This window comes from Gorilla gorilla, chromosome 2 (genome assembly GCF_029281585.2).
Source record: "Gorilla gorilla gorilla isolate KB3781 chromosome 2, NHGRI_mGorGor1-v2.1_pri, whole genome shotgun sequence".
Lineage (NCBI taxonomy): Eukaryota > Metazoa > Chordata > Mammalia > Primates > Hominidae > Gorilla > Gorilla gorilla.
In genome coordinates this window covers 19,150,979-19,167,254 of record NC_086017.1, presented here as the reverse complement: position 1 = coordinate 19,167,254, position 16,276 = coordinate 19,150,979, and the positions used below count along the sequence as shown (strand labels likewise).

The window sequence follows — 16,276 nt, the reverse complement described above, 5'->3', positions numbered from 1 at the left end:
AGAAAGGAGCGGAGTAAGGTTCAAGGCAAGGAGGAATTAGAAGGGGCCAAGCGATTGAAATCAACAAAGGGAACAGACCAAGAAATATGAGAAATGGAGAGGAAGGAAAGGCTGAGAGGGTGTAATGTTGATAGCATTTAAAAGGGAGTAGGGAATGCAAAGTGACCTGCTGTGAAGGAGCCCTAAGATATCATCTGAATTATTTTTCCTGTGAGATACTTTCTCTTGAAAAGAATTCTTGTCATCCAACCCTAAACACCACTACAGTATTTTTTGGGTGTAGTTGCTTTTAACAAGTTACATAGCTTTATACCAGTGAGTCTGATGGCTTTATTATTGTTTGCGTTCTTCCTTTCTAAGAGTAATAACAAGCTTTAAAAAGTAGATTATAATTTTAATTTAATAATTTGATTAATCTGTGATAATATTCTGGTTTTTATAAAACTAAAATATGCTAAGTCATTCTGTCAAGAAGCTAGCGTATTTTCCCCCCCTGCCATTGTGGTTGCGAATGTTGTTAAGGAATTACCTATATGCAAGAAACATCTCTTGGTATAGTGGGTTCCATATCATGCTTTGAGCTAATATGATTTTCTAGTGTGGAGCCATTTGAGTCTGAATAAAAATGACAGCTACGGGAACAAATTGTCATATTCTCCTTGCAGCAAGTTCCGTTTGCTCACGAGTCTATTATTATTGAAGAAGCATTTAGTTGTAGGTAAATGACCCTTGCCTTCTGTCTTTAATTGAAACTCAGCCTGCCACAGTTAATATGTTTTATGAGTCAGTAAAGCTTGGAAGAAAATCCTAATGTGTTTTTAAAAGCAAAGGAAAAAAATTAATTGGTTTCAGCACACGTTTTCCTATGCAAACAATTCCTTGCTTTTATATAGAAAAAAACTCTCTTGACATTCTTTTTTTTGCATAATCTTCTGCACTGTCTCATCAGTATCTGTTCAGTTGCACATAGTTGTGTTTTGAAAAGAAGAAACCTTTGGTCCATTTGGAAGGGAGTGTGAGACCTATAATCACTCTCTGACCATGGAATTTGGGCTTGATCTGTGAACTAGGAGAGGAGATACAAGATAACCTCACTGGGCTGGGTGTGGTGGCTCATGCCTGTAACCCCAGCACTTTGGAAGGCCAAGGCAGGTGGATCACTTGAGGTTGGGAGTTCAAGATCAGCCTGGCCAACATGGTGAAACCCTGTCCCTACTAAAAATACAAAAATTAGTTGGGTGTGGTGGTGCACACCTGTAATCCCAGCTATTCAGGAGGCTGAGGCATGAAAATTGTTTGAACCTGGGAGGTGAGTTTGCAGTGAGCCAAGATGGCACCACTGCACTCCAGCCTGTGTGACAGAGTGAGACTCCATCTCAAAATAATAATAATAATAATAACCTCAATGAAAGGGCTTGTACCACATTGAATAACTTTAATATTTCTTCGTAGCATTGGCCCAGCATAGGCACCTCAATGACTTGAGATCTTCTTTCACTTTGTAAATTCAAGTTGTATCAGTTAGCTATTGCTCTATAACAAATAATACCACAACTTAGTGGCTTAATTAACAACAGTATATTACTTTTCACTATTTTATGGGTTTTCTGGGTAGTTTTTCTGCTAATTTTGTCTGGGCTCACTTATATGGGTTCATTCATTTGGAAGGTTGTTGGCTGGAGGCTGGGTTCGTTTGTTATAACAGGAATGTCTAGGCCTCTCTCCATGTGGTATTTCATTTTGTGCTTGTTTACACCATGGTGGTCTTGGACAGGGGTTCTGAGAATATGAGAGTGAAATCTGCAAGTCCTCTGTAACTTATGCAATGTCATTTCTGCCCTATTTTGTCAGTCAAAGCAAGTCTCAAGGCCAACTCAGATTTGAGGAATGGGGAATATACCTCTTGAAAGAAGGAGCTCCAAAACCTTGTGGCCAAGTCTTTTTAGTCTACCATGTGGCTAGTTATCTAGAAGAGAATTATTAGGACATATGGGGCTGGGGTGGGTGGTCATATCTGGGTTTTGAGTCTCACATAGTTGCCATCTGAGCCAGCCAGCTCAGCTGAGTCTTTATGTATTTATGAGGGTAGCTGGTTCTGTGCATGCATGCATATGTAATTGCATTCCAAAGTCAATCCCCATCATATGGCCCCAAGCTTCATCTCTTCATCTTTACAGTAGGAATAATAATAGTGCCTCTTACATAAATTGTGAGGATTAAATGAGAGAGGGAATGTGTGGAAAGTGCTTTGCAGTTCCTGGCACGTGGTAGGTATTCAAATGAATGATAGCTAATTTTACTTTTAAATTTTCTTATTTTAAATTCTTAGCTATTTGTGTGTGTTTGTTTTATAAGCAATCCACATTCTTTGCAGAAAAATTGGAAAATATGGAAAAGCAAAAAGAGAAAAAAAGCTAATTTCAAGTTACTCAGTATCTTACTGCCCAGATTCAGTTACTGTCAATCTTTTGGTGAAATCCATTTATAGTTGTTAAAGCAAACTAAATATGGTCTGAGAAGGACTCTGTACTTCTATATTTGAGTCCTTTTGGATGAACTGTAACCTAGTTTAATAGTCAGACAAAAACCTAACTTAGTAGTATGCACCTGTAATAATAGCTGAGTGTTGGCCAATCCCAGCAGCCATAATTTAACCACTAATTGACTGCTGAATCTTCAAACTCCATTCAAATAAGGCAAATGCTGAGCTGTAATCAATCTCACTGTTTCTGTACCTCACTTCTGATTCCTGTACGTCACTTTACCTTTTTTGTCTATAAATTTGTTCTGACCACAAGCTACCCATGGAGTCTCTGTGGGTCTGCTGTGATTCTGGGGGCTGCCTGATTCACAAATCATTCATTGCTCAATTAAACTCCTTTAAATTTAATTTGACTGAAGTTTTTCTTTTATCAGATGATGTCAGAAGTGGGATCCGAAGTGGAGCTTCTGGTGACCCCCAGGAGTGCTGAGTGAACATGCAAGGTACCTGCAGGACCCGTTTGTGTCCATTGATCTCTCAGAGTGGCTGGGGATCGTGGGTGCTAAGCTCCCTTTCGGATTTTGGAGCTCCACGGATTTGTGTTTTAAGCTCTTCAAGTTTCTTTGAGCAAATTTCTGATCCAAACTGGGTTTGGAGTTGCAACAGAAACTGGACTGGGTCCAGGGACGGATTTGATCTGGGAATTAACTGGCTTGGATCCAGTTAGAGGACTCTCATATCTGACTGGGTCATAAAGGAACTGGTACTAAGCAGTAATATTGCAGGGATTATAAAATATGGCTTTTGGAAATTCACAGGGATTATTGTGTTCTGCCTCTTTGTTTCATTTTTCTTGCACACTTAGGTAGGAAAAATCATTGGCTAAGTTATTCAGGAAAACCTGAATAAAGTCAATATTTTAGGTAGAAATGGGATCCTTAATTTCTGGAAAACTGAGTTCCTTCTGGCTTATGCATTAGGCCTGGGAGGCAGCGAAGTCTTATAGAAATGGCAAAATCTTACTAAAGATAACTTGCAGTGGTACATTCCAAATGAACAATAATGCATTGAAGTACTTTTAAAAATGAGGGCTCTTGGTAAAGTCCCTTTTGGCTAAGAACGGGTTTGGCACTGTGGGATGTCAACTGCTCTTCTCTTTGGAATAATCTGCCTTGCACTCTTTGCTGATGGCTGTGGGTGACAGGATTAGGCATGTACAGGATCGTGGGACATGGGGAGCTTTTTCCTCCCACCCAAAAAAAGGGAAACTTGAGCTCCCAGTGAGAGCTGATGGGACTGCTGGAAAAGATCCCTTTGCTGCTAACAAGTGACCACCTGAACTTTTCAGTGTTGCTGAAATGAATGGGTCTTGCTCTGGCCTCCCTGAGCTCTTCACTTTCCGCACCCTGCCATAGGCAATACTTGCTCTTTTCTTCTTTTCCTTTCCTATCTTTTCTGTTATTCAGGGTGACCATCTTACCCAGACACCATGTGTTGAAATTTCTAGTCGGAGGTTGGGTTAAAGATGAGGGGCCCATCTGAGGGCAAATTTAAGCCTTGCTGGTTTGATATTGGGTGCTAAGCAGAGTAGCTAATGTCTGTGTTTTATCACACGTATTTTGCTATGGCCAGAACAAAAAAAGATCATTTTCCTTTATGATGCAGCTTGGCCCCCATTGTGATGGTGCAGCAAGCTGGGTCACTGGGGCCCCTCAGGGAAAGGAAACCCAGAAGCCTGGCATGCCGGCAAAAGGGTAAGAATTGCTTACCAGTCAGATTTCTGGCTTCTCTCTTTCTGTGCGAATGGTTGAATGAATGGTAAAAATCACTGTTTTTCTCCTCTGTAAAGTTTTGATTATGCAAAAAAAGAATTCTGAGGCTAGTCTTAAGCTGATGTATTTTGTGCTATGAATTCATTTTTCTGTGTCGCGGAGTACCTCGTGCTCAGGATGGCCCAACAAGCTGTTCCATAACAAACTTTGCTGCAGGTCCCTGAAACAAACAAAAAAACTGGATGGGGTCTCCATCTTGTTTTATGTCCTTGGGAGCTTGACCTTGTAAGCTTGTGGCAGTACTTTCTCTTGGTCTCCGCCTTCCAGAGAACAGGAATTTTAGGGTTTATGTCATAGTTAGCTCTAAGAATTATCTTGAGTAGTTAAAAGCCTTTGCAAGTTCAAAATTAACTACTCTAGATTCCTTCTGGGAAGAGCAGTGGTGACTATCCCACGCTGTAGCTCAGTAGCTAAGGTTCTGCCCTTTCACACTGGTGGTTGGGGTTGGAGTCCCTGGTTGGGAAGTAAGTCCTTTCTGGTTTAACATCTGCATGACCTTGTCTATTCTCTTCTCTTCCACAGACTATTTAAAATTTTCCTTTCTCTGAGCAACTATTTTAAATTTTCCTTTCTCTGAGCACCTGGGAGGTTACCTTTGGTAAAGTTCAGAAGCCAGAAATATCAGCAGTTTGGCCTGGCTAAAATTGGATAATAAGAAGTTTTAAAAGGACTTTATTAAAGAGTGCTATGGTTAAAATGTCAGCTTAATTAAAAGTGGATATTCAAGCTCCAACAGCCTGGACTCCTTGGGAAAAACAGGAGGCACTACAGACCCCTTTCCTGGCCCTGCTCTTCCAAGGACTCCACCATAAAGCCTATAACCAATTAAGAAACTTAAAATGTGGCAAATGAAAAATCTTACAACTACTGTGGTAATCTTCTTCTGTCTGTCTGTGTAATTATATATGTGTTGTGTGTAATGTTTATATAAAAGAGCTCTAATTAATTGGCTTAAAAGTAAGTGCTTAAATCAAGTATTTTGAAAGCAAAATAAAAACTGTAATGCCTTTAGTTCATGTAACTTTAGTAACCTTTGGGAAATAAAAACAGCTTTAAAGATTATTGATAAAATAAAGACATTTTATCTAAATTATGCAGGTCAGATATTAGGTTTTTTAAATGCTTTGAGGTCATAAACTGCTTTGACTTTTGAACATTGTTCAATTTATTTTGGAGACCTTAAATTCTAAATAAGGTCTGGGGATATATGGAATTAACCATACCCTGTAACTATGCAAAGAAGATTATAAAGAAAAGAGATCTTATATAAAAAGGATGTTGTATGGTAAATTCCTGTCCTGAAGTAAAATGACTGGTTGTTTGAATTTAGGGCAAGTCAGAAAGTCTAAACATGTCATACATGGTCTGTGTAAGTCATGAAATAATTTATGAAGTGGAATTTATGCCAGAAATATACAACTGAAAGGTGATTAGGCCTCCTAAATGCTTCATAAAATGCTACTATGACTTTTAACTGTACAGCTTGCCTGCTTTACAGCTAGGTAAGGCCTGGGACATGTGGAGTTAGGTGCTGGAAAGAGTCAGACCTTATCTGCATTTCTGTCTGGGTCCTAGGCTTCACACCTAGTGCATAATTAAAATCCTATACTTACTAAGATTTTCACCAAAAGTAAAAGTTGCTAAGAGTTAACATCATAATATGTAATTGAGACTACTGAAAAAATAGGTTTACATGCAAGGTGTGTAAGGAGAATGAAATGTGTTTTTTGTAAGGGATTATAAGAAGGTATGGAAATGTAAATTTTTGCCTAGGTTAGAGAGTTAAAGGATTGTTAAATTAAATAAAGCTAAAGATTTGAACAAGTTGTGGAAGGTTTACAGAACATTAATTGTAAGAGATTCTGTGTGTGAACATGTTGGCTAAAGTTAAAATGGTGTTATTCAGTTTTTTCCATAAATTGCACATTGGAATAAAAGTACAACAGAGTTTTCTTAGAACATTGTTCTACTCAGAGAAAAAAATTGTAAAGGGTTATAAGAGGTTTTTAAAAATCTTACCTTATGGTAAAACTGATTAAAACTGAATAGATTATAAAATATTATTAAAAACTAGCTTTAACATTAAAAATACACTAATGGAAACATAAAATTTGGTTTTCTCTTTTAAAATGATTTTTATGTAATATTAAATGATAATGAAAGGTTTTTATTTACCTTTTAAGTAAACTACAAAAGAAAAAGTGGGGAAGGGAAAGAAAGGAGACAGTCAATTGGCCTCATGCTATCTTCATTGGGTCTTGTTTGGAGAGCTGAGTCTCCTCTGTATCAGACTAATGTTTCTTCCTTTAGAAAATTTTTGAGTTATCATTTTGGCTAAATGAATGACTTATGGTAACCTGAGATTCTATTTTGTAATATCCAATGTTTTAAACCTTTGGTATTTAACAGATTTTTCAAAATCAAGCTCTAGATTATCATGCTAAACCAACCAATACTAAAATTGTTTAAATATACAATTTAAATGAACTCCATGGTCTTAAGTCAAATTACCTGTGATAACTCAGTAGTTATCACTGCTGTGCACCTAAATTGGAGAAACAACTGGCATTCAAGAGGATATAAGTTCAGTGTTAAGCATGGACTCATGAAGAACCAGGACAGCCACCTTATCCTTCCCAAGTCCTTAAAGCTTTTGTTATTAAAGGTTCTGCATTCCATGACTCGCCATGAAAAACATAAAATAATCCAAACTGAATATATTGATGTGGTGACTTATACATTGTGGAAATAGTTTAAAACCAATGTTTGGTTCCATATACCTGGGAATACAGTCAAAACTTTAGGTACATTTGAGTACCTGATGGTCCATTTAAACATTTATAAAGCGATTTCATTCAATTGTCATTTTCAGTGCATGTTTTCTGGTTGTATAAAAGCTTTCCCATGCAAGAGGGCTGTTGTTATAACAGTAGATTATTATGCTATAGTATATTTTCACCAGGTAAAGAAAGCTTTTTATGGTTCACTGATAACAATCCCTTTACAATCTAGAACCCAAAGGTTGGATCATCTGAGAACATCAGAGAAAGACTGTCCTTGCCATCCACACCACAGCAAAACTTTGGAGCCTTGAACCTTGGGTTCATAATCTCACAGCTGAGAAAGGTCCCTCCACACTCCTGGAACTGTACACCTATTGGAACCCTTAAGGTAAAACTAACCAGGAAAGTTTCTCCCCAGAAGGAGATGGCATCCTTGTTGTGAACAGCTTTTCCCCACAAGAACGGATCGAGACTTCTACTATCATGAGATTCTTATCCTTGAATATTTTTTCTTTGTTTATGCCTCTATGAACAATAGAAATGAAAAAGGGGTCTATTATGTACGCTTATAGGGTATAGTTTTATTTGTGAATGATTTTGCAGCCAGCCTTATACATGAATAACTTTATACTTTAATAGATAAAAGATGAAGGCCCAATGTAGGTGAGAAACCTTAGTGGTACATACGTTGCCTCATAATCAGTCAAAACACCTCTTAACCCACATCATGGATTAAAGAGAATATTGCCAGGAGGCCTTCACTCTTCTAGAAGGACATCATTTGTTAGGCCCTTTTCCCAGGATTTAGAATGAAAGAGGCAATAATTAGAAATGTCTCCTTCATAATAGCCTCTACAGCAAATTCTACTTTAAAGGCCATCATACATAACAGACTTTAAATTCTTATGTGAAAGTTATGCTAAATAATGGAATTGGCTAAACAGAAAAGTACATGTGCAGCTGCTGACACTTGTGGCCTATGGAGAAATACATCAAATGTAGATTATAAAAATTCAGTTTTATGGGATTAATGAAAAGACCACTCAGTCAAGTGAGTAGACTCTTTATCTAGCTCATTCTTTAATCTATTTAACTTTATGTGGTTTGGTTTATGGGGACCCTGGGTAAGGAGCATACTCCAAACTCTTGGTATTATCCTCCCGATAGTCATAATAATAGCCTCCTTAGTGCTGTCTGTTCTCTAAAAGGTTTTAAATGTTTGCATGCAGCCATCTCTAGAACGTCAAGTAGTCTCTCTTCAAGTGGAATGACAAAAGCTGAAAGAAATGTGCAACCATGAGGTCATTGTACCCTATGAATGACATGCTGGGACTGGAAACCCAAAATGATGGTAACTGAGAGTGGTGCTAAGGCCCTAAGTTTTGGTTACACTCTCACCTAAGTGAGAACCTGGCCAAAAAGGGGGAATTTTTTTTTTTTGAGATGGAGTCTGGCTCTGTCGCCCAGGCTGGAGTGCAATGGCGTAATCTCGGCTCAATGCAAGCTCCGCCTCCCGGGTTCATGCCATTTTCCTGCCTCAGCCTCCCAAGTAGCTGGGACTACAGGTGCCTGCCACCTCGCCCAGTTAATTTTTTGTATTTTTAGTAGACACGGAGTTTCACCGTGTTAGCCAGGATGGTCTCGATCTCCTGACCTCGTGATCTGCCCACCTTGGCCTCTCAAAGTGCTGGAGATTACAGGCGTGAGCCACTGCGCCCAGCCCAAAAGGGGGAATTTTTTAAAACAAAATTATGAGAGGCCATTATTTTGCACTGAGCTCATGCACTAGGCCCCGACAAACGAAACCAAACTAAAATGAAGTCACTTGTGCTAACTGTGACATAATCAAACTAAGGTTTTAAAGAAACATAGATCCTAGAACAGATCAGGTTTTGTTTTTGTTCTGTAAACAGGATGTTCCAGCAAAGGGAGGTACCTTCTACTCAGTCTTTATTCTTTCCTTGGAAAACCCACTGCTCTTCTGTTTCCCAGTGGGTTTCAAAACCATGTAAGTACATTTACAATAGTGATAGTAGTTATCAATTAATGAGGTTTTGGTCAATCTCTCAAAATTGAGAAAAGGACCAAAAGGGGGGAATTGTTAAACCAAACTAAATGTGGCCTTAGAAGGACTCTGTATTTCTATGTTTGAGTCCTTGTGGATGAACTGTAACCTAGCTTAATAGTCAGACAAAATTGAAAACCTAACTTAGTAGTATGCGCCTGTAACAATAGCTGAGTGTTGGCCAATCCCAGTGACCATACTTCAACCACTCATAGACTGCTGATTGTTCAAACTCCATTCAAATAAGGCAAACTCTGAGCTGTAACCAATCTCACTGTTTCAGTACCTCACTTCTGATTCCTGTACGTCACTTTACCTTTTTTGTCTATAAATTTATTCTGACCATGAGGCACCCCTGGAGCCTCTGTGAATCTGCTGTGATTCTGGGGGCTGCCCAATTCGCAAATCGTTCATTGCTCAAACTCTTTTAAATTTAATTCCGCTGAAGTTTTTCTTTTATCATAATTTAAACCTTTTTTCCAGTGGTATGCATATATGAATAAGTGTGTGTGTGTGTGTGTGTGTGTGTTAGATACACAGGGAGAGACATTTGTGTGTATTTGTAGTTAGATACATTATTTATAAAATTTAATAAAGAAGAAAACCAGAACTGGTCATTACTTTTTATTATCTGTACCTTCTCATCCCAGGATTTGTTTAGGGCACAGAGACTGCATTGTTAAGTAGTATCTGATTCACAGCCTACCATTTTAGTTTTCCTTGGATCCCAGAGATCAAGACACCAGCTCATACCTGCTACTAGACCTGAATCTTCCAGAGTGAGTCTAGAAAACTCTAGGCCTTTGAGATGTTCTGAGAAAGAAGAGTTCCTTGTCAAATAAATTAGAGAAACGCTGCATATTCCCTGCCAGTCTTTGAGAATCATAGATACCAATTGGTATATTCAAGGCTCTGATATGTCCTCTGATAAAGATTCTTATTTCACTTTAACACAGTATTTTCCAAATTTAAATGAAGTCTTCCTTTTATTTTGAAAAATAATACACAGTAAAATTAACTTTTTTTGGTATATAGTTCCATAAAACTGCACACATACACAGATTCATGTAATCATCACCACAGTCAAGATACAGAACAGTTTCATCCCACCCCATAACTCCCTGTGCTGTCCCTTTATAGTCAGCACCCCTCCCTGTCCACCTCTGGCAACTATGAATCTGTTTTCCACCACAGTAGTTTTCTTTTTTTCCAAGAATGTCATATTTTGGACATATAGATGGAATCATACACCATGTAGCCTTTGTAACTGTCTTTTTTCACTCAGGGAATGCCTCTGGGACATATCTGTGTTATATGTATGAATAGTTAGGTCTTTTTTGTTGCTGAGTCATATTCCATAGTGTGAACATACCAAAATTTGCTTATCCTGTTGAAGGATATTTCTAGGCTTTGGTGAATATGAATAGAGCTGCTAGAAACATTCACGTACAGGTGTTTGTGTGAACTTAAATTTTCACTTTTTTGAGGAATGGGATTGCTGGGCCGTATGGTAAGTGTATGTAAACAAACAATTTTTTACTTGTTTTAATCTATTAAGACGGCAGTCCCCAACCTTTTTGGTACCAGGGACTCGTTTTGTGGAAGACAATTTTTCCATGGACGGTGGGGGGTGACGGGGGGATGGTCTCAGGATGAAGCTGTTCCACCCCAGATCATCAGGCATTGGATTCTCATAAGGAGCATGCAGCCTACATCCCTTGCATGTGCAGTTCACAACAGGGTTCACAGTCCTGTGAGAATCTAATGCCACGCCAATGCAACAGGAGGTGGAGCTCAGGTGGTAATGCTCCCTTGCCCACCACTCACCTCCTGCTGTGCAGCCCTGTTCCTAATAGGCCACGGGGACCGGCACCAGTCCACGGCCCAGGGGTTGGGGACCCCTGTATTAAGATCCCACATCACCAGGGTTTCATAGAACATGCTATTAACATCCTACAGACCTAGTCTTTCATGGAACCCACTTTGGGAAGGCCTTGTGTGCTGCCACTTAACGCACTTGGAAAGTCCAATCCACCTCAAATCCATCTCACGTACCCAAATCTTGCTGAGGTTCGGCCACAACTCCCACCACACTCCCCTTTGTTGAGCGCCTACTGCCAGACATTGGTATCATTATCTCATTTAATTGAACTCACACCACAATCTACGATTTTACAGCTGAGGAAACTGAGGCCCAGAGAGGCTAAATGAGTAGCCTAAGTTTCCATAGCTGGTAAGTAGCTAAGATTTGAACCCTGGTATCTTATCTCCAAGATCAGTGCTTCCTCTCCTATCCTATTTACCTGCCTTTTTCTTCGTTTCCTTCTTTAAACATTTATTATTATTATTATTATTTTTTAAGTTGTATTTCAGGTTCAGGGGTATGTGTGCAGTTTTGTTACATAGGTAAGCTTGTGTTACAGAGGTTTGTTGTGCAGATTATTTTGTCATCTAGGTACTAAGCCTAGTACCCAAAAGTTATTTTTTCTGATCCTCTCCCTCCTCTCACCCTCCACCCTCTGATAGGCCCCAGTGGGTGTTATTCCCCTCTATGTGTCCATGTGTTCTCCTCATTTAGCTCCCACTTATAAGTGAGAATGTACGGTATTGGGTTTTCTGTTCCTGTGTTAGTTTGCTGAGGATAATGGCCACCAGCTCCATCCGTGTTCCCGTAAAAGACATGATCTGATTCTTTTTCATGGCTGCATAGTATCTTTGAACATTTTTATCTGGGTTTGTGGTTGGTTGTAGACCAGCGCCAACAAATGACAAACCCGACTGCTGTCACTTCCCACTTCTATGCTCATGGCAGACATCATTAACTGAATTTCATCTTCTCTTTTTCACTCAACCCTGATGCATCCTTCTCCAGACAACTATCGGTTGGTCAGAGTTAGCACTTGAGCTAATTACCATTCACTGTTTTGTCCTTGTATTAGTTATCTATTGCTATGTAACAAACTACCTCAAAACACAGTGGCTTAAAAATAGTAAAAATCACTTATGATCACTCATGATTTCTATGGGTCAGGAATTCAGACAGCAGAGCAGAATGGCCATCCCTGTTCCACCATGCCTGGGGTCATGTTCACTGGAAGACTTGAAGGCTGGGGCTGAAGTCCTCTGGAGGCTTGTCCACTCTCTTGTCTGGTGGCTGATTCTGACTGTTGGCTGAGGGCTAGCTGGGGCTGTTGTCTGAACACCCATATGTGTTTTCTCCATGTGACTTGGGCTTCCTTGTCATATGACACCTTGGTTCCAAAAGCTGGCATCTCAGGAGAGTGAGAGGCAAGTGGAAGTAACGAAGCATTACTTCCACCATGTTCTATTTTTTAGAAGTAAGTCACTAAGTCTGGCTCATTTTCAAAGGGCAGTAATTAGATTCTACTTTAAAAAATGTATATATTACATATACTGTCTATATATACACACACTATATATATATAATATGAACATATTTTCATTATTCAGAGTAAATTTTTATGTATAGTGCATTAGCAAGGTCTCTTTCAGAAAGTGACAGGTACTCAAAAAGGGAATTTATTGGTTTACTTAACTGAGAAGTTCAAGGTGATCAATTTGTCATGACTGGATCCAGGGCCTCAAGGAGTGTTCTTAGGATACAGTCTCTCGCTCTCGGTCTCTGTATTAGTCTGTTCTTGCACTGCTATAAAGAAATACCTAAGACTGTGTAATTTGTAAATAAAAGAGGTTTAATTGGCTCATGGTTCTGCAGGCTGTACAGGAAGCATAGCAGCTTCTGCTGCTGAGGAGACCTCAGGAAGCTTCCAATCATGGCGGAAGGCAAAGGGGGAGCGAGTCGTCTCACATGGCAGGAGCAGGAGCAAGAGAGAGAGGTGGGGGAGGTGCTGCACACTTTTAAACAGCCAGATCTCACAATAACTCACTCACTATCACAAGAACCAGCACCAAGGGGATGGTGTTAAACCATTCATGAGAAATCCACCTCCATGATCCAACCACCTCCCACCAGGCCCCACCTCCAACATTGGGTACTGCAGTTTGACATTGAGATTTGGTGGGGAACACAGATCCAAACCATACATATCAGTTTTCCTCTATATTTTAGCCCTACTTCTTTCTCTGTTGGCTTTATTCTCAGGGAAGCTCTACCTGGGAGATGGTCCGGGTGGACACGCCAGCTCCAAGTTTACCTACCAGGTTAACAAGCCCAGAGAGCCACGTCTCCTCTTTTTCCATAGCTCCAGGAAAGCACCAAGATTGGCACTGATTAGCCTGCATTGGGTCACACAGTCACCCCTGAGCCAATCCATGTGACAGGGAATCCAGACCCAGCCAGTTGGCATGAACTAGGTTGGGGGAATTTGTTCCTCAAAAGGATGAGACCAGCTTTGTTCTCAGAAGAAGGCTGCTAGACAAAAACAAAAGATGTTCCCTGTGCATGGTGACATGCTTTTGACTCGGGGCTTTCTCCACTCGCTGCTCCCCTGAGCCTGTCCTGGCTTTGCACTTCTTACTCTCACAGTCATGTTCCTGCTCAACCGCAGACACTCTGAGTCTCTGCCCCAGGAGGACAACTAAAGGGCAAACACACCCTTTCTAGTATAAGGTCTAGTTCTTGACTGCCAATACTTTGATTTACTTCCATAACTCCCTGGATTCCTGACTCCTAGTCTGGTGAGAATTTGAGGGATTCAGATCGCTTTGGTTTTGGAGTTAATTTTCTGCACTCCTTACCTGTCTCTCATAGTCAGGAAATGATTACTCCTTGACCTGCAACCTTGACTTTGAGCCTCTTGGCTTCTTAGTCCCTGGTGTTTACATACCTGTTAACTTTTACTTTCCTTGAATCCCGTCTCTTGTTTTTTTTCCTCTGCCTGTTACCACCCATTCTGGCCCTTGCTGTCATCTGCTGTGCAGTTGTCAGTTGAGGACTGATTTCTATGCCTTATGTCCACATCTTGAATTAATAGTATCTCTTGGCCCAAATGATTTCCTAACACACATCCCCTGATGAGTATTCTGGGTCATACCTTCTGCACTGACAGGCCTCCCTCTGTCCCTTTCTCTTTTGGAGGACAAGCTGAGGTACAAAGGAATGAGCCTTGAATTCAGAACCAGCATTGCTGGGTTTGGCATTATGTGACTTTAGGCAAGGCTTTTTAATCTCTCTGAGCCTGTTTTCTTATTTGTAAAATGGAGTGAATGACATCTACTTCACAGTATTGCCTTGAAGATTAAACAGGAGAATGCAGGCATTGCAAGATAATAATTCTAAAATACTAATATGTGTGTGTATGTATTTAAAATGAATGTATTTTGTCCCCTTTTAAGCATCTCCCTTTATTCAGTTTTGTCCCCTCAAGCAGGCAAGCCATTCTGTGCTTATTGACTCAGGGAAGAAAATGGCAGATCTGAAAAAACAAAATAAGGATCTTCCTGGCTTTGATTTTCTTTCTTTCTTTTCTTTTCTTTCTTTTTTTTCTTGAGATGCGGTCTCAGTCTGTCGCCCAGGCTGGAGTGCAGGTGTGTGATCACAGGTCACTGCAGCCTCGACCTCCCAGGCTCAAGCGATCCCCCCATCTCAGCCTTCTAAGTAGCTACGACTACAGGCACATGCTGCTATGCCTGGCTATTTAAATTTTTTCTTTTTTTTGTACAGATGGGGTCTTGCTATGTTACTGAGGCTTGTCTTAAACTCCTGGGCTCAAGTGATCCTCTGCCTCAGCCTCTCAAAGTGCTGGGATTACAGGCATGAGCCACAGCACCTGGCCCTGGCTTGATTTTCAAAAGCTTTAAGTCCTCAGGGGACTATTGAGGGCACCTGCATGTGGCCAAAATAAGTGAGGGCAAGGGGGTTGAAGAGAGTCTCCCTCAGACTAGCAAAGATTCCACTGCTCTGGGCAGAGAAAGGGGGTAGGTAGCAGGGGGAAGGAGGAAAGAGGAGGTGTGATGAAAGCAGATATACAGCCAGCCCCAGAGAGAGGGGCCCTGTGCCCTGCTTTCTGGGCGGAGCCCTGGGGAGCAGAAAGGACATGGCTGGGTAGTAAGCCGGTAGATTCTGGGTTCCCAGTGTGGCCCAGAAAGGGTGCTGGGCTGGAGGTGAGGGACATGTCAGTGGTGATGAGTGAGGACTGGTGCCTATGGGCCAGACAAGGTGATGAAATTGTCTGACAATTTCAACAGACAACTGCATGGATAGACAACAGCAAGGACCAGAATGCACCACTCTCCCTCCCATGATTCTCCATAAACACCGAGAACCTGGAGGCATTCCCTGAAAGTGGGAAGAAGATTTCAAATTAGCAGAGGTTATATATTTGCCACTCTGGTCGGATAGGGGCTAAAAATGAAATTGAAATGTTATATTTTGTGTACAACTGTGCAGTAGATTGAGAACCATAACCAGCACCTGTAGAAAGCATGTAGCCTCTATCCATAGGTGGGTACCACAGTATGTTTACTGAGTCTGAATCCAGATGTTGTTGAGCCTTTGAATATGTCCAATGTCTTGCTTGATGTGTGAGGCCTGATAGAGTCACTCCCTGTATCAGTAGTTTTCAAGTGTGGTCCCTGGACCAGCAGCATCAGCATCAGAGGGCACTTGTTAGAAATGCACATTCTCAGGCCTTGTCCTGGAGTGACTGAATTGGAAAGTCTCTCAGGTCTTTCTGATGCATACTAGAGTTTGAGAACCTCCCTTGTACATCACTTCTGTTTTCTCTTCTTACACTCTCAGTTTCTCAGACTTATTCTTAGATTTAAACAGCCAACTTACTGATTGACACTTGACCAGCTTTAGCTTTTGGCCAGCCACACATTTTAAGCTTTTACTCTGAAGACAGGAGAGAGCTTCTGATTTTACCCAGAGCTTTTGGCATAGCTATCCCAGTTTCATTGAGGATCTAGTTTCTGGAAAGAAAACAGTGAGATGGGGAGAAGACCCTTTAGTAAATGAGAAGGAATTGCAGGCAAACATGATCTTAAAAACCTTTACCAAATCTTCATGGAGCCGGTGAACTTCACAGGGAACGATTTTGTAGCCAGGCCAGCTCCTAGGGAAATTTACGGCCGAAACATTTCCCTGTTTCTGGGTCAGGAAGTGATAGCACGCAGATGGAATTTACAATGG

The 16,276-nt window shown here is 40.6% G+C and overlaps 1 protein-coding gene across 1 annotated transcript in view; it reads left to right on the top strand.

The window, feature by feature from the left end:
- The window catches only part of SRGAP3 (SLIT-ROBO Rho GTPase activating protein 3), a 382,885-nt gene that overhangs the window by 29,664 nt on the left and 336,945 nt on the right, over positions 1 to 16,276 (top strand). The window contains exons 2-4 of the mRNA XM_063703587.1: positions 2,917 to 2,985; positions 4,148 to 4,236; positions 7,327 to 7,485. The gene's annotated coding sequence lies outside the window, so the exon portion shown is untranslated. The remainder of the gene's footprint in view (positions 1 to 2,916; positions 2,986 to 4,147; positions 4,237 to 7,326; positions 7,486 to 16,276) is intronic.